Here is a 13,630-nt window from a genome sequence, read left to right as displayed (position 1 = left end):
AAGTCTGACTACCTGTATATGCCTACCTGTATTGTGTAAGTCTGACTACCTGTATATGCCTACCTGCATTGTGTAAGTCTGACTACCTGTATATGCCTACCTGTATTGTATAGGTCTGACTACGCCTGGGCATTGAATATTGATGTCTTTGCATTTGAAAAGATAACACACAAAACACAAAACCTAATTATTACAAAAAGAAGGACCATTCTAGATAAAGCTTTGAAATAAACATACAAGCTTATGGTTGCATCTGTGTGAATGCGAACTAGTATATATTCATTTTTGTTTGAAAGTTGGATATTTAATTATACACATGTTATGCTTCCTCAACAAAATATACGCCAACTTTGGCCAACGCGTCTGGTCATAGACTGTGTGACTTACAGGAATTCATAATGAAATTTCAATTTTACTTCAATTCGGCATTTCTCGACACGTTCTGGTACCTTAATGAAGCAGATGTACGTCATGTTTGGATAATATCCGAAATTCATACGACAATCAATGCCTCCATGGAAATAGAGAAAATGACCACACAACAAGAGTTCTGTCCCCTTGTGAGGCCGCAAGCACGAAACGTTACAAGAGGATACTTGATGTTACCTTGCCTGGTGCCTGTCATGAGGGGAGAAAGGAATGATAAGTTTTGACTCTGTCTACTGTGTCCGTGTGGGTAACAAACGTTACACCAGTGTAGCATGGCACCGCGGTATCCATCACACCTAGTAGAAGTGGCCAAATACACAGATTCACGCAAAGATAACCACCATTTGATCTCAACTCGTAAGACAGCCCAGTCGTTATTAACATCAAAACATTTAACTGTTGTGCTAATGTTACATATACAAATTAAAAAGACGAGATGTGCCAAAGTAACAATGCAATATTCTACCCTCAGCTGCCAGTACCAGGCATGCTATCCATATGACCTCCGAGACGATCATCCTGTTGACTGAAACTGACATGGACGAGTAAATACGTGACCCAGCGCATAACTGATTAATATACACAAGGAAATATATATGTATGTGGTGGAGGGGAGAGGGGAGAAATGTTGATGTACATGTCGATAAACATCCAGCACCCGTCTGTCACAATCACATCATACTTCCCGTTGATTCATTTCCCTCTCACCGGACCACAAGGAAATATTACTGTGCATATATCTATTAAATAGTGAAACATAATTAAAATATGTTCAGTAGTACATTCAGAAGTTTTGACGATGCTTGAATTAACCATTTTAATATACACGACATAACCATTTCCACAGTCATAAGAAATCTCTGCCAAAGAAAAGTCGATTGTACGATTGACTATATCATGAGTATGTATTTGTTTCCAAAGTGTTACAGCTGTACGATGTTGTTTGTAAACAAATCTAGTCTGGACCAGACAATCCTGTGATTGTAACGATGCGATACGATGACAGAGCATGTGTTTATGAATCACCGTGAAACAGTCATGATGCCAAGTGTTAGCGGAAAGGTGAGCGCATCCTGTGGCACTAGTGGTCAAAGCGTTCGCTCCTCATGCCGAAGACCCGGGTTTGATTCCCCACAGTGTTCACCTGAAATAATTCGGGAACGTTTGGTCAAAAGTCAAATAGGGAATTGGATGAGTCACACTTTCTCACTGTATATAAGAAATTGTTTTACTTATGAAATCGCGTGGAAGACGTCAACAGTCGACAGTAGCCACTTTCCTTCCTGCTTGTGTCATGTCTGCTGTCTTCCTGCTTGTGTCATGTCTGCTGTCTTCCTGCTTGTGTCATGTCTGCTGTCTTTCTGCTTGTGTCATGTCTGCTGTCTTCCTGCTTGTGTCATGTCTGCTGTCTTCCTGCTTGTGTCATGTCTGCTCTCTTTCTGCTTGTGTCATGTCTGCTGTCCTTCTGCTTGTGTCATGTCTGCTGTCTTCCTGCTTGTGTCATGTCTGCTGTCTTCCTGCTTGTGTCATGTCTGCTGTCTTTCTGCTTGTATCATGTCTGCAGTCTTTCTGCTTGTGTCATGTCTGCAGTCTTTCTGCTTCATTCTCTGTTTGTAGGCTGGATGAATACATTTGTACAACCCAGATCATGTGACTGATGTACCTTACCTGATGTATGCTCAAACGTCCAGACATTAACACGTGTGTTGTGACTCGCCAGAGGGAGCACCAAACACTGTTCGGGACTGAACCAAAAAAACATTCCCCGTAGAATTATTGAGTTTACAGGTTGGAAATGCTTACACGCCCCTTAACATACAAATACTGTGTTTTGGGACCTTTGTAGCTTCAGTCACAAGCCATTACACACAACACGTTCTTCCGAGCCGGACATGTGTTTTTCTATGTCAAGGAACCGCCTCCGTGGTGTAGTGGTTAGAGCGTCCGCCCGGAGTACGGAAGGTCGTGGGTTCGATCCCCGACCGCGTCATACCTAAAGACGTTAAAATATGGTACTTGTTGGTCCCTGCCTGGCGCTCGGCATTAATGGGTACAACAATGACTGGTCGGCTCGGAGTCAGTATAATGTGTCTGAGTGGGGTATTCATGCTTCACTGCGGCATGGTATCTCAGTGGGCTAGCACTATATATCTAGCTTCAGTCTGGGCTAGTACAAGCAGCCGCACATACACATACACGCGCATGCACGTCGTCATATGAGCGAAATATTCTCAAGTGCGACGTTAAACCCAATTTCACCTCACCTCACCTATGTCAAGGAGGTGAACACTTTACAAGGGAGGAAACTCTAACGCTTAAATGTAAAAGCGCATAAAGTGCTAATAAAACAAGTAGCTCGATATCTCTACACACAAACACATCTTAATCAGTGAACCAGTGGTCAACATTTAGACAGGGATATAGTCCGACAAGCACGTCTTTGTGTATTCTCGCTACAGTGACAGACCACCCCAGTGGTTAACGCTTAGACAGTGATCTAGTCTAACAAGCATGCCTTTGTGTCTTCTCGCTACAGTGACAGACCACCCCAGTAGTTAACGCTTAGACAGTGATCTAGTCCGACAAGCATGTCTTTGTGTATTCTCGCTACAGTGACAGACCACCCCAGTGGTTAACGCTTAGATAGTGATCTAGAACATGCTTCGACTATGACAGTGCACGCGGAAGGAGCTCTGACTCGCCCGCAACTTTTCAAGTGCTGATAGTACGTGCAGCAAACAGAAACAGTACCATTTAAACTGAAAGCTGCTGTTTGGATAGTCAGAGTCTACAACCTCACAAACCAGGAGCGGATACAGTTTTTTGAGAAAGCCGGTGGTGCACACCACACTTTCACGAGAGTTTCAATGGTCGTTTAATAAACTTTCAGGATAAAGAGAGGTGTGTGTCTCTGTGTGTCTGTGTGTGTGTCTGTCTGTGTGCGCGCGTGTGTGTCTGTCTCTCTCTGTGTGTGTGTCTCTCTCTGTGTGTGTGTCTCTCTCTCTCTCTCTCTCTCTGTGTGTGTGTGTGTGTGTGTGTGTGTGTGTGTGTGTGTGTGTGTGTGTGTGTGTGTGTGAGAGAGAATCCGCCTAGGCAAGGAGTATGGTTGATGCGTAGTGGAGCTTCAATAATTCTCATGTAGTGAAGTACACGCTTTGAACAGGTGCATGACCAGGTACAGTTGTTATCATTAATTTACGTTTTCTTCATTTGCATTTTGTCAACCTGCCCTGTAAAACACGTTATCTATAACGAAACTATCTGTATCTGTAACTTTTCCGTGAGATAAATGCGAAGACAACCTATTCGTGCGTTAAACACGTTTCGATTCCTGGGGAAGTGTTTGTCTAAGTACATTTGATTAAGTCGTCTCAGGTTGACATTTTACGTACGATTCATTTCCTCAGTGTCATCTGTTGGAACTCTCCTACTCAGGAGATAGAAATATCAGGTAGACTTCCGCATGGTCTCGGGGATGTAGCGGGAGAAAATTTCCTTTCTACACTCTTAAATTAGGCCAAACTTACGCCGGTCATAGAGTGAGTATAAGAGCCAAGTTATCACCGATGTTTAACTATTTATAAAGGTATAATTACGTGATATTTCCATCAAAACAGTCGTTTTCTGTGCTCCACCTGTGACTCAGCTGAATTCAGTCATGCAATGATGTTCGGTTTACTGCATGTACATGTGAATGTGATTTGTTTGTTGACATAATTTATTGATTTATGGTGTAAACAAACAACAAAGGTTTATGTAACGAGAGTATATAATTGAAATAAGGCTTGTCAGCTGATTCAGTAAACATTTCACTTATTCAAAGTATATTTATTGAAGCGTTCCTAAAATGGCTTTATTTTGTCCACGTCAAAGATGTACGTGCTGTCAATGTAATGACTAAATAAATTCATGTTATTTTGTAGTCGTTCACCCGTTGTCAGCATACTTGATCTTGATGAGAAGAATAAAGTTAACACAATTCCATAATGTCTTAACTGCTGATATGTCTCTTCCGGGGTGACACAGTATTGGGTGAGTAATTTACTTCTAACAGGTTAAATTACATAGCCTAAGTTCAACATGCGAGTTCAAATCCACACTCAGCGCTTTAAACTTTTGTAACTCATAATGACTAACTGTTATTTAATTGATATTATAATTAACAAACAGTCCAGATCGATGCTCATGCTGTTGATCACTGGATTATCTGGTACAGAATCGATTATTTACAGACCGCCGCCATATAGCTGGGATATTACTGAGTGCCGCGTAAAACTAAACTCACTCACTCACTCGCTCGCTCAATTGGTATGTACTAACAGTGTTGACATTATTTAAAGTTTTATGTAAGCTTGCCAAGAGAGGGTTGCTGTTGTCCTAGCCTTGGGTAATAAATCCCTGTTTGACTGTTCTAATTGGGTGTTTCACACAATTAATACTATGTTTTATTCTAATTTTCGATGATAACAGTCCTCTAAACATTTACTTGGCGTTGAGACCGTGTCCTTGGTGTAGTGGTTAGAGCGTCCGCCCGGAGAGCGGAAGATCGCGGGTTCGATCCCCGACCGCGTTGTACCATCCGTTAAAATATGGTACTTGTTGGTCCCTGCCTGGCGCTCGGCATTAATGGGTACAACAAGGACTGGTCGGCTCGGAGTATAATGTTTCTAAGCGGGGTATTCATGATTAACTGCAGCACGATATCTCAGTTTGCTAGCACTATAAAACCTGGGCTAGTACAAGCAGCCACACATACACACACATACACGTCGTCATATGAGCGAAATATTTGTAAATGCGACGTTAAACCCCATTTCACCTAACCTAGGTGTTGAAGAGGTTATGCTTGTCAGGTGATGCTTCTAGGTTTTGTGTACAGAGTGTCATTCTGCTCCAGTCCATGTATAGGGAGTCGGAAGTTCTCTGATTTTATCACTTTGTTGCCTTCACCTATTTACCACCATGATACAGTATGATTTTTTCACTAAAACACCTAACTATGACAAAACAGCAACACATGAGGACCTTAAGAGGTGTTTTACTTACAGCAAGGTGTGCGTGTCAGAGTGTTATTCTGGGGGTTCTCTGATTTTATCAGTTTGTTGCCTTCACCTATTTACCACCCTGATGCAGTACGATTTTGTCACTAAAACACCTAACTATGACAAAACAGCAACAAATAAGGACCTTAAGATGTGTTTTAGGTTAAGCTCACCTGATTTACAGCAAAGTGTGCTTGTCATGGCCTACCTGTGACTCCGAACATCTTGAACTATCTCCGTTATTTACCATCTAGTCTCTCTACTACTTTATTTATTTGATATGTATAAATTGCCGTCTGGTCTCCCTAATGCTTGTTTATAAATGAATATACCATCTGAGAAAAGCATGCTTGCATGATTGTGGACGTCAAGTTGTTTATGGTGAATAACCCGACGTTTCCGAGTATGTGCATGCTCCTTTGTCAGGTGAATGGTAGGTAGTACCTGATGACGGAGAAGGACATACTCCGAAACGTCATGCTGTTTACAAAAAGGAGTTGAAATCTTGCTTTTCTTACGTATTCCACATCTGAACGTCCTTTTAAATGAAGATAAGGTCTGCTTAATGCTTGTTTTAAATAATCATATAGAAAAATCTGTTCTCCCTAATGCTTGTTGTTAAATATATTTGTATCATCTGGCCCCCCTAATACTTGTATTTAAATATATGTATATATATTATCTCGTTCTCCTTATGCCTCGTTTTGAATATAAATACCATCTGGTCTCCCAAATGCTTTAAACTAATACCACCTGGTGTCCCTAACGCTAGTGCGCCCTCTAATATGACATCGATAAATTCCTTCATTCTCCTCCAAGGAGATGTTGGCTGGTTGGTTTAATTTGTTTTCACGGGTCCCAAGGAGATGTTGGATGGTTGGTTTGTTGGTGTCTTTACGTATCCGAAAGAGATTTAGAACAATGATAACAGCGCGTGATGGTAATCCCTGGTCCTGACTGGAACGCCTCCATATCTTGTAAAGTCTGCTATATTTGGGATTACACTTCCTCAGTAAAGTACAGATTCTAATACTTTTGGGGTTGAGTCCCATCCGGGATTCGAACCCACACCCTCAGAGTCAGGCACCCACTCGCCAGCACACTTTGCGTCTTCAAGAATATATGACGAACTTAAATATGGATATTGTTTCAAAGAAAGCCGCGTGTCATTCTTAAAGAGAGTAACAACATGGAGAGAGACTTTTCGTCTTTTCTTAGAAATCATTATTTTATATAAACCCATGCTTATGACAGAGTTCGAGTCACTTTGTATTTATTCATGAACCCCATGGCCTCTGCCCTCCTGTTTCACTCGTTTATGTAACACGTCTGGCACTCTTTAAACATCACCCATTTCTGGTGTCCCCCGCCGTGATGTTGCTGGAATATTGCTAAAAGCGGCGTAAAACCAAACTCAGTCAGTCAGTCAGTCAGTATTTAAACATCAGACCCGTGACGATCCGGGTCAAAGTTGATCTTCCAATCTTGTCGTAAGAGGCGCCTAAAGGGATCAGGTGATCAGACGCGTTGCGGCGTAAAACAACCCACTCACTCACTCACTCTTAAACATCAGGAGTCGTTGTTCTTATTCACTAACTATGTGGGGCAGGGAGAACAGGTCACACAGAGGTCACACAGTTCACAGAGTTCACACAGTTTAAACAGAGTTCACACAGAGTTCACACAGAGTTCACACAGAGTTCACACAAAATTCACACAGAGTTTACACAAAGTCCAGAGACTACAGGAGAAGGTCAGACTTACCCTGGGGCAGCAGATGGGATGGATGGGCTGCTGAGTGTTTGTCCCTCCTTGTCCATGGCTTGCCTTCTGCCGGTCTGCCCGCGCTCTTCCCGCTGTCTCCCTGCACTTCTTTGTTTGCCTGCCCTGCCTTTAAAGGTAGATGAACTACTAACAGTCCGCTTAATGGGTCAGTCTCTTACTACGTCGACATATTTAAGACAAGTGTGACCAATGTCGTTGTTTCGGTTAGCCCTTTTCAATCATGGCATATATTTGCTTTATGTAGTTACTGAGATGAAGAGCACAGTTTGACGACACGCATGATATGTTTGGACCAATACAGTGAATGACTTTCATTATCTTTGTACAGTTCTGACACTTATTCATGGTTCTGTTTCAGTTCCTCTTGCTAGGATGGAAACAAAACCTTAAGTCTCACCCAGTCAACCAGTCAACCAGTCACAGTTCAGTGTACCCTTCTGCACAGTTAGCGTGTGAGGTAAACCCAACAACATACCAGCCAAGCTCTTGTCGCTGAATAAATTCTGTTGTTAAGGTTAAATGAGATCTACAACTCCTGAAATGTGACTTTTCAAAACAGAAATGTTGAGCTAATGCCCAACAAACTCGTAAACGAGATCGTTTTACAGATACGTGTTCGTGACGAGTGAATGACTCCACCGGGCTGATGTGTTACTTCCGTCTGTCTCGTCCGAAACAAGTCACATCATGCTACACATAGGTTAATGGCCCGGCCGTCAGTCATCTGAAGAGACGTGTAAAATGAACACAAACTCCACTCCACTCCACATACAGGATGAACATATTAAACGTATGTGGATGGTTGTAAATACACCAGTGTAGGGTTTTCATGTTCGATTCTGCAAAATCAGACACTCGGGTCCCGAAGTCTGTTATGACTGACTGACTGAGTTTTGTTTTACGCCGCTTTTAGCAATATTCCAGCAATATCACGGCGGGGGACACCAGAAATGGGCTTAACACATCGTGTCCATGTGGGGAATCGAACCCGGGTCTTCGGCGTGACGAGCAAACGCTTTAACCACTAGGCTACCCCGCCGCCCCAAGGGAGATCATACACTGACGCCGCCCCTGTTATGTCATAATTGCTTAGTGTATGACATCCTTGTGTCAGTGTATGACCTCCCTTCGTCAGTGTATGACCTTTCTTCGTCAGTGTATGACCTCCCTTGGTCAGTGTATGTCCCCCCTTCGTCAGTGTATGGTCTCCCTTCGTCAGTGTATATCCCCCCTTCGTCAGTGTATGGCCTCCCTTCGTCAGTGTATGACCTCCCTTCGTCAGTGTATGGCCTCCCTTCGTCAGTGTATGTCCCCCCTTCGTCAGTGTATGGCCACCCTTCGTCAGTGTATGGCCTTTCTTCGTCAGTGTATGACCTCCCTTGGTCAGTGTATGTCCCCCCTTCGTCAGTGTATGACCTCCCTTCGTCAGTGTATGTCCCCTTCGTCAGTGTATGACCTCCCTTCGTCAGTGTATGACCTTTCTTCGTCAGTGTATGGCCTCCCTTGGTCAGTGTATGTCCCCCCTTCGTCAGTGTATGGTCTCCCTTCGTCAGTGTATGTCCTCCCTTCGTCAGTGTATGACCTCCCTTAGTCAGTGTATGACCTCCCTTAGTCAGTGTATGACCTTTCTTCGTCAGTGTATGACCTCCCTTGGTCAGTGTATGTCCCCCCTTCGTCAGTGTATGGTCTCCCTTCGTCAGTTTATGTCCCGCCTTCGTCAGTGTATGGCCTCCTTCGTCAGTGTATGACCTCCTTCGTCAGTGTGTATGCCTCCCTTCGTCAGTGTATGTCCCCTTCGTCAGTGTATGGCCTCCCTTCTTCAGTGTATGGTCTCCTTAGTCAGAGTATGGCATCCCTTCGTCAGTGTATGTCCCCTTCGACAGTGTTTGACCTCCTTCGTCAGTGTATGGCCACCCTTCGTCAGTGTAGGGCCTCCTTCGTCAGTGTATGGTCTCCTTAGTCAGTGTATGGCATCCCTTCATCTGTGTATGTCCCTCCTTCGTCAGTGTATGACATCCCTTCGTCAGTGTAGGGCCTCCCTTAGTCAGTGTATAACCTCCCTTCGTCAGTGAATGACATCCCTTCGTCAGTGTATGGCCTCCCTTCGTCAGTCTATGACCTCCTTCGTCAGTGAATGACCTCCTTTCGTCAGTGTATGACCTCCCATCGTCAGTGTATGACCTCCTTCTTCAATGTATGACCCCGCTCGTCACGATATGGCTGAAATATTGCCTATGTGTGACGTTAACTATTAGCTCACTAGTGTATATCCTCCAATCGTCCGCGTATGACCTCCCTTCCTCAGTGTATGACCTCCCTTCCTCAGTGTATGGCCTCCATTCGCCAGTGCATGGCCTCCTTCAGCAGTGTATATCCTCCAATCGTCCGCGTATGACCTCCCTTCCTCAGTGTATGACCTTCCTTCGTCAGTGTATGGCCTCCATTCGCCAGTGCATGGCCTCCCTTCAGCATTGTATGATCTCCTTCGTCAGTGTTTGACCTCCCTTCGTCAGTGTATGACCTCCTTCGTCAGTGTATGACCTCTCCTCGTCAGTGTATGGAGGCCTTCGTGAGTGTATCACCTCCCTTCGCGAGTGTACGACCTCCCTTTGTCAGTGTATGACCTTCCTTCGTCAATGTATGACCTCCCTTCGTCAGTGTATGACCTCCCGTCGTCAGTGTATGACCTCTCTTCGTCAGTGCATGACCTCCTTTCGTTAGTGTATGATCTCCCTTCGTCAGTGCATGACCTCCCTTCGTCAGTGCATGACCTCCTTTCGTTAGTGTATGGCCTTCCTTCGTCAGGGTATGACCTCCGTCGGTCAGTGTATGATCTCCCTTCGTCAATGTATGACCTCCCTTCGGCAGTGTATGACCTCCCTTCGTCAGTGTATGACCTCCCTTCGTTAGTGTATGACCTCCCTTCAATGTATGACCTCCCTTTGTCAGTGTATGACCTCTCCTCGTCAGTGTATGGAGGACTTCGGCAGTGTGTGACCTCCTTTCGTCAGTTCATGGCCTCACTTCCTCTATGTATGACCTCCCTTCATCAGTGTATGACCTCCCTTCATCAATGGATGACCTCACTTCCTCAATGTATGACCTCCCTTCATCTGTGTATGACCTCCCTTCGTCAGTGTATGACCTCCTTTCGTTAGTGTATGGCCTCCCTTCGTCAGGGTATGACATCCGTCCGTCAGTGTATGATCTCCCTTCGTCAATGCATGACCTCCCTTCGTCAGTGCATGACCTCCTTTCGTTAGTGTATGGCCTCCCTTTGTCAGGGTATGACCTCCGTCTGTCAGTGTATGATCTCCCTTCGTCAGTGTGTGACCTCCCTTCGTCAGTGTATGCAGGCCTTCGTGAGTGTACGACCTCCCTTTGTCAGTGTATGACCTCTCTTCGTCAGTGTATGACCTTCCTTCCTTCCCGACCTACAAAAAGTCTTCGTAGCACTATGATGTTCGTAAGCCTATGGCAACTGAAGGGTTACGACAGGACGTAACGTTACGAATTCTTTGTGGATCGTGACCCTGGCAACTTGTCAGATTGTTGGTTTTGCAATGCAGGCTATAAGGAGGACAAGGTCAAGGTCCAATCTAAACCAGTGCCTTCTACAAAGGTGCCTCCATCACATATTGTGGGTTATATACCAATCTAAACCAGTGCCTTCTACAAAGGTGCCTCCATCACATATTGTGGGTTATATACCAATCTAAACCTGTACCTTCTACAAAGGTGCCTCCATCACATATTTTGGGTTATATACCAATCTAAACCTGTGCCTTCTACAAAGGTGCCTCCATCACATATTGTGGGTTATATACCAATCTAAACCAGTGCCTTCTACAAAGGTGCCTCCATCACATATTGTGGGTTATATACCAATCTAAACCAGTGCCTTCTACAAAGGTGCCTCCATCACATATTGTGGATTATATAGCTAAGAGTTGAGAACAAGCTGAACTCCTTCCCTAACCATCTGTAAATATCACTGTATGCTTCAGAAACTATTTCAGTCGATAAATATTTCCTGGAGGCAGTTTCGCTACATAATCGCCATGCCCTCACCATTTCAACTATTTCGAAAATTGGCGATGGGTAGCTGTCACGCCAAATATCTGGGTTCGATTCCCCATATGGGAGCAAAATTAAGTGGTGACTCCCGCCGTGATATTGATGGCATATTGCGAAAAGTGACCCGTAAAACTATACTCTCTAATGTCAACGTAATGCTGAAGGTTAATCTTGAAATGATGACGACCTTAGACTTTTGTCATTTCGCTAGCAGGTCCACACCATAAAACATTCGTTAAAATGTATGTGATTTGGTCATGTTGGATATCATCAATAGCATACAGATGTTCTAAATATCAGGATGCCCTTCTGAAGGAATGGCACACACTGGAATATTGCTAAAAGAGGCGTGAAATCATACTTACTTACATATTTCTGAATAATACTGAAAGTAAATCCCGAAATAATGATGATCATACAAGTTTGTCATTTTTTATAAAACATCCGTTAAAATGTCGGAGATCATTAATACACCATAATCCTAAACACAAGGTTGTCATTGTGAACAAATGGTATACACTAGAAATATTTAGGGAGTTTCTGGCACCTTTGTATTCTTAAATCTAAATGTCATTGCTGTATTATCAAATAAATCGCTACTCCAGCCGTACGACATTACTGTATATCGATATTAACTTGTAAAATGTTATTACCCTTCAGATCAAAGGAACATTGCTGTTATCTCCGAAACTAGCAATGGTCATAATGGCGGTCCTCGCCCTCACGACACTGGCCAGCGTTCACACAACTTCTCCCAATGTTCGGGTCAAGAGAAGGCCTGTAGATCAACCACATAAAGGAATATGCTCCAACTTCTGGTGGGGTGGAATTTCTAAAGTTCACTTTTACACCTGCTGTAACAACCTGAATGAAGGTCCTTATCCCTATTGCGATGGTCGTACCTATCACAGAGCATCTAATGGATCCTATTGTAAACCTGGTGGGTTTGACGGCGGGAATGGTGAACAACATGAATCTTACCGTTGTGGAGGATGTGATTGACAGGCCCGAGTAGCTGAGAAAGCGAGCCATGGCCTTCTCTGGATGTTGTAGGAACATGCTGGGTGTTCACAGACTTCTGCGAAAAGCGGTACCGAGTGAATGGGTTAAGTCTTGCAGTAAGGGATGGGTCAGGAATGCCAGACACCTGCTACAACGGAAAGTGTGATGTTGGAGAAACTACAGACAACTGCCCAGTCGACTGCTGCTACAAGAAAAACAAACAGTGTACCTGGGGTAACAAATGTACGCAGCTATTTTGTGCCACCCCGTCTTGTGGGGTGGGGGTGGAGTGGAGGTGATGGTGTGTTTACAGCTGGGACATATGGCATCAAGATCCTGGCTGCTGCTGTGCTAGTGCTGGGTGTCTTCATTGTTTATTTTTTCAGAAGGAAGAGGCAATACAAGCGGGCACAGTCACACAATGTTTAAAACAGATTTTCTCTTGTTGAATCTATGATAAATGTACGTTGTTAGATTTTTAACAATTTGTAAATATGTTGCTTTCAACAATAACTTTAATTTATATTCACAACGATCGCTTCGGTAACATGAAGTGATGTATAACATTCTTAGTATTTTCTTCTTCGAGACATTTTAGAAGTTGTGAAGATGAAGGAAAACTTCTATGGACAGTCAACCTCTGTGAGTGTGGCGTTTCGGTGTAGTTATTAAGCAAGTGATAAAAAGAGTTGAGACATGGACAACATATACATAGCTGCATTGTGAGTATATACAATTGACAAGGTAGATGTACATCGTCAGTATATACAGTTGACAAGATAGATGTACATTGTGAGTATATACAATTGACAAGGTAGATGTACATTGTGAGTATATACAATTGACAAGGTAGAGATGTACATTGTGAGTATATACAATTGACAAGGTAGATGTCCATTGAACATCTAATTAGTGATTTGACCAGAGTAGGTTGATGTACAGAGTGATTAGTTGTGATTAGAGGTTGAGTTTATATAATGGTGAGTTTGATGTACAATGAGGTGGTGATTAGTAAGTAGGTTGAAGTACACTGTGATTGGTTGTGATTACAATACACAGAGTGAAGCGTGAAGAGATGGACAAGCTCGACATGGTCAGAACTATACTAGCACACTGAGAGTGTAATAGTTGAGTTGGGCTTTACGTCACATCGGCATTATTCCAAGTCTGCATTCATGAACGTTCTAAGGTCCAAATGAGTTTTATCTTAAACACACACACACACACACAGACACACACACGCACGCACGCACGCACACACACATTTCTCGCATCATCATCATCATCATCATCAT

The 13,630-nt window shown here is 43.5% G+C and overlaps 2 long non-coding RNA genes across 2 annotated transcripts; both read left to right on the top strand.

Moving 5' to 3' along the window:
* Window positions 1-3,879: 3,879 nt before the first annotated feature.
* Window positions 3,880-12,304, top strand: LOC124265124. Its single transcript, XR_006895344.1, has 3 exons — window positions 3,880-3,968; window positions 4,353-4,461; window positions 11,994-12,304. It is a non-coding gene; the product is annotated as an uncharacterized LOC124265124 (long non-coding RNA).
* Window positions 12,305-12,391: 87 nt separating this feature from the next.
* On the top strand, window positions 12,392-13,368 carry LOC124265125. Its single transcript, XR_006895345.1, has 2 exons — window positions 12,392-13,079; window positions 13,222-13,368. It is a non-coding gene; the product is annotated as an uncharacterized LOC124265125 (long non-coding RNA).
* The last annotated feature ends 262 nt before the right edge of the window (window positions 13,369-13,630 follow it).

Source organism: Haliotis rubra, unplaced genomic scaffold (genome assembly GCF_003918875.1).
Source record: "Haliotis rubra isolate DU_JTF1 unplaced genomic scaffold, ASM391887v1 Scf961, whole genome shotgun sequence".
In the NCBI taxonomy this organism is placed as follows: domain Eukaryota; kingdom Metazoa; phylum Mollusca; class Gastropoda; order Lepetellida; family Haliotidae; genus Haliotis; species Haliotis rubra.
Note: the sequence above shows the minus strand (reverse complement) of the source record. Positions and strands in the feature narration are given on the sequence as shown.